Here is a 6,000-nt window from a genome sequence, read left to right on the forward strand (position 1 = left end):
TCCGCCTCCCGGGTTCACGCCATTCTCTTGCCTCAGCCTCCCTAGTAGCTGGGACTACAGGCGCCCAACACCACGCCCGGCTAATTTTTTTGTATTTTCAGTAGAGACGGGGTTTCACCGTGTTAGCTAGGATGGTCCTGATCTCCTGACCTCGTGATCCGCCTGCCTCGGCCTCCCAAGGTGCTGGGATTACAGTCGTGAGCCACTGCGCCCGGCCCCTCCTCCTCTTATTTTTATTTCAGGAAGAAGCATCATGCTATCTGGAGGTATGAGTAGAAATAGAGTAGCAGATCTTTCTCTATTCATTTCAAATGCAAGTTGTAATGGTTTTTAATGAAATATATCTCTGTGAGGAAAACTTTTACACATTAACAATAATTATAGTTATCACATTGAATATCTATCATTCTGCATTATTTATTTCGATGAACCAAATTAAACATTTCGACAATTCTTCCAGTTAAATATTAGTGTGTCCATTTTAAGGTTAAGGAAACCAAGGATTAGAGAGGTTGTATAACTCATTGAAGCTGCGTAGCGAGTGCGAGATTCAAATTCAGGTACTTCTCTCTCTAATGCCATATTTTTCTACTTTAATATTTTACCTACTTTTTCTCAAGTAGAAAACAGGGTTATATATTTTCTGTACTGAAAGTACATATTTTACTAGGGAGTTAGGTGTTAGTATTTTCATTCTGTCAATATGTTGGAATGAGTGTTGACCAATGACACTCAAGAAATCTCTCATCATTCACAGAAGTCCTTGTGCTTTAATATTCGAGGTAAAATTTTAGCATTTTCTTTTACTATGCTTGAATGCAATGGGCTATGTAATCCAGATAAAGGGAAATTAGGATACCAAAGCATTATAGACAAAGCACTTTAAATTTTTGAAAGAATGAGGAACAATTTTACTCGAGAGAATACTCTTTTCTGGTTAGAACAGGTGGTGTGTGAAACTTACTAAAGTGATGAATAATGAGTCCTTTTTTCATCTGTCTGTATTGAAATAGCTATCTTAACTGAGATTAATATTATCAATTTTGTTTGACCAGTTTTATACTTTAAAGTAGAAATAATTGCACTCTTGGTAATATGTTACTATTATGTTTCTGTCTAATTATATTGGGTTATAAGGAAAGACTTACATGAAGAAGAGGGATAAGAAAAGGAAAACAGAGACAAGGATGATGAAAAAGAAAAAGCATCAGCTATAACTGTCTTATTTCATGGGGTTGTATTTTTTCCTTTATTTTTATTTTTATTTTTCTAAGATCTGAATACCATGTGGAAGATGCTGACTCCTGGACCACAGTTGGGTTCATTTTATTTGTAAGAAACAATATTACTTCTTATCGAAGGAAGAAATCTGGGCTGGGCAGTGTGGGGTGAGTGGCCCCCAAGTTGTGAATCACCTGAAGTCCTAACTCCAGACATTCCCTTGGCCTTTCACCGTTTATCTCCTGTTCCATCATACAAGGAGAATACAGGAGAAGGAAATGAAAGTCTTCCTCAATTAACCCAAATATCTAAAAATGAGTGAGTGATCACTGATTATTGTTTCAATTTTGTCTAAGTATGAAGCATAGATTATATACATTTAACAGTGAATTTGATAAAAACAGAATATGAACATTACCTCCAGTTTTAGCCCAGACCTTTAAAGAGCTTAGCATTTGCAATTCCCGTTCTTACAATAAGAAATAGTTAAAGAAACTTAAAAATCGATGACTTTTCTTGTACCCATCAGAGAACTGATATTACAGGGCAAACTGTCACCCTCAAATCTAGAAATACAGGCAAATTCAGATTTGCAGAGAACTGCTTACCTGGAACAGAAGCCTCTGGGGCCATAAACTAGTAGGAAAACTTAAGAGGTAATTATGAAAACTTCTGGATCCTGAATGTGGGTAATCCTTAGAGTGGAAAGTCCCAGGGTTCCTATCTTAGGGACTGTTACCTCAAAGAACCTCATCTTGTTCCCATGAGGAAGAAAAGAAAACGGTTTCCTCCTATCTCTGGCAAGAACGGAAATAACAATTATTGCAAAATATGCCCAGTGCATTATCTGTAACAAATGTCTACCCACCAGGAGAAAGACTTTACCAGAGCCTTGTCTAAGCTTGGAAATCACGTTCTTTTCATGCTAGCACCTTCTAGCAGTCTTGTCTTACATAAATGGCACAGAGATGGGAAAGCTATATCATGAGAAAAATGCTTGTGAAGGTCACAGGTCAGAGACACAGGCCCGCTAAAAGAATGAGATTTCACGTGAGATTATAATGTGCTTTTCCTACCCCATACCTGACCATTATTAGGTCAGGTCTTCAGTTAATAACAGTGGATTATATCTGAAATTACTACAACATGCAGAATCTGTCTGAAGAAGACTATTTAGGGAATCCCAAAGTCAAAAAAATAAACACAAATAAGAGTACTGCAGGAATACAAAAGACATGGCATCTGAAACTATAGCAAACATTAAACACAGCCCAACTCCTACCCAGATTAATGTAAGTCCTGACATTAAAGGCTGATATACCTCAGTTCTGTTAACTGATACAAGTTGGACTTTAAACAAAAAATTATAAGACATTTTAAAAGGCCAACAAAATAGTACTTAAAGCCAAAGTAAGCAGCAGAAACAGTCTCAGGAATGACACAGATGTTGGAATCATCAGAGGATTTTTAAAAATAATTAAGAAGTTAAGAACTCATAGAGAAAAGTAGTCAACATGCAATAACAGTTAATGTAAGCAGAGACACACAAACTCCAAGAGAGCATTTTGTAACCATTCTGAATGCGCAGGATTCACTCTCAGTCAATATTTAATTCAGATGTTGAGACTGAGGATGTGAAACACACTCCAAAAGAGCTTAAAAAATTATTACTTACAGAATTCAAGTCTTTGTGGACAATGGAATGCAGGCCTCCCAAGTAGGTCCACAATGGTTTATGAGAGAAAGGAAAGGAGACTGCCTTTGGGTTTTGCTTGTGGTTAGAAAGTGAGATTGAGGTGAGAGTTCCTGTGTGCAAGCAGAGGGTTGTGTGGTTTGGATCTCCTGTAAGCACCAAAGCAGAAAGCACCCAGGCTTTCTTATTAGCTTGCTCAGATGTGGAACCAAAGACATACAGAGGAGGAAGTCTTAGAAGCTATCAGAAGTCAAACATTAAAAAAAGAATGGAGTCAGAATTCTTAATACAAAAGGTTCAAAATAAATATTAAAAATCAAAAACATTACAGTGAATTAAGAATGACTTTGGGCTGGGCGCAGTAGCGAAGGCCTATAATCTCAGCACTTTGGGAGGCTGAGGCAGGTGGATCACTTGAGGTCAGGAGTTCGAGACCAGCCTGATCAACATGGTGAAACCCTGTCTTTACTGGAAAAAAAAAAAAAAAGCAAAATTAGCCAGGTGTGGTGGCACGCACCGGTAATCCCAGCTACTTGGGAGGCTGAGGCAGGAGAATCGCTTGAACCCAGGAGGCGGAGGTTGCAGTGAGCCTAGATCACACCATTGCACTCCACCCTGGGCAACAAGAGTGAAACTCCTTCTAAATAAAAAATAATAATAATAAAAAAATAAAAAAAGACTTTTCTGAGTGAATCAGTCCACTGTACACAACCAAGAGAAGAAACAGTGAGCTTGAAGATATATCAATAGAAACTTCTGAATGCAAAAAGGAGAATAAACCTGAATACCCAAGAACTGTTGGAATAACTACAAAAGGTAAATGTAAATGTAATTGGAATGCCGGGGGAGAAGAAAGAGAGGCAAAAACAGACAAAATAGTTGAAGTAATAATGGTCAAGAGCATTCAAAATTAATGACATACACAAAGCCGTAGATTAAAGAAGCTCAGGGAAAACCAAGCAGGATAAATTCCAAAAATATTACACCTAAGGATAACATGTCTAACTTCAGAAAACTAAGATAAAAAGAAAATCTTGAAAGAAATTAGACAGGGAAAATAATCACTGTACCTAGAAAAGAACAAGGAGTTACAGTGAGAATCACGGTACAGTGATTCCATACAAGCAGGAAGAGAGAATAATGAATATTAAAAAAAAAAAAAGAAGAAAAAAAGAAAAAAACTCCCAAACAGAAATTCTGTATCCAGCAAAATTAACCTTCTTCAACAGTGAAGAAGAAATAAAGACTTTCAGACAAACAAAAACTGAGAAAATACACCATCAAAAGACTTGTTGGCAAAAAATGTTAAAAGAGGTTCTTCAGGGAAAAGGAAAATTATATCCATCAGGAACTTGGATCTCCATTACAAAGAAAAGAATATCAGAGAAGGAATAAATAATGATTAAATAAAATCGTTTATTTTTCTTAATCTAAAAGATAACCTTTTTTAAAGTAATGGTAACAATGTGTTGGGTGATTATAATATACAAATCAGTGAATGAGTAACAGAAATATCATCAGCAATGGGAGGAATTAGAATTTTCTGTCATATATACATATGTCATTTATATGTCATATATATGTATACATATGTATATATAACCATACATATGTAAGAGATGTATAAATATGTATATATAAACATACATATGTAAGACATATATGTATACATACAGATGTATATATGAACATACATATATAAGACATATTCAAACATGCATACATATATGTATTAATATGTCTGTATGATGTGACATATGGCTATATGACAGAAAATATTCTACACATATATGTGTATATGTGTATATGTAGATAATTTGTATATGTATACATATTTGTATATGTATATGTAGACTATTAGAATTTTATATAGGTATACACATATACATATATACATATATAAATAAACATGGGCATTACACATTAAGTTGTATAGTGTCATTTGAAAATACCCTTTACTGGTTAAAAAATGTATATGAAAATTCTAGAACAATCAACGTAACATTTAAAAAGAAGTATAATTGACATGCTAATAGAGGAGATAAAGTGGAATTATATAAAATGCTGAATTAAAGCTAGAGAAAGCAGAAAAATGGGGGAGGGGAAAGAACAACTGCCAAAAAAGAGAAAACAGCTACATATATGGAGAATATTGAGCCAACTATATCAAGAATCACTTTAAATGTCAATGATCTAAATACACCAGTTTTAAATAAAGATTTTCAGTATGGATTTAAAGAAAAAGAGACACAAAAATATGTTGTCTACAAGAAACACTCTTTAATATAAGGATTCCAATAGCTTAAAAGTAAACTGAGGAAGAAATTTATATCATAACACTAATCAAAAGTATCTGAAGTAGCTATATGAATTTCAGACAAAGCAGATTTCAAACAAGAAAATCATCAGCAATAATATAGATATGATATATGTTAAAGGGGTGAATTATCCAGGACAATATAGTAGTCCCAAATATGTAGGAACCTAATAACAGAGCAGCAAAATATATAAGGCAAAAACTTCAAAGAGAATTAGTCATGTCTCCTATTAGAGTTGGAAAGTGAATACTCTTCTTTCAATAGATGATAGATCCAGGAGATAGAAAAATCATTGAGAATATAGATGAATTGAACAGCCCCATCAATTAATTTAATCTAATTGACAATTTTAGAATATTCCATGTAACAATAGCAAAATACACATAGTTCTGAAGCTGATATTAATAATTTACCAGGATATACCATGTTCTGGACCATAAAACAGGTATTTAAACTGAAAAAGAATAGAAATAATAGAAAGTATCTCAAATTACAGTAGAGTTAAACTAGAAATAAAAAATAGTAACACTCCAAATGTTTACAAGTTTAACATCATATATCCAAGTAACCTATAAGTCAAAAAAGTAGATTCAACAAAATTTAGAAATATTTTGAACTGAGTAAAATACAAATACAACTTATCAAAATGTATGGGATATAGTTAAAGTGGGGCATGAGAGAAATTTTTAATACTAAATGCATATATAAGTAAATATCTAAATCAGTAATATTTTAATCTATATTTCACATAGAAAGCTATAGAAAGAA

This window comes from Macaca mulatta, chromosome 3, assembly GCF_049350105.2.
Source record: "Macaca mulatta isolate MMU2019108-1 chromosome 3, T2T-MMU8v2.0, whole genome shotgun sequence".
NCBI lineage: Eukaryota > Metazoa > Chordata > Mammalia > Primates > Cercopithecidae > Macaca > Macaca mulatta.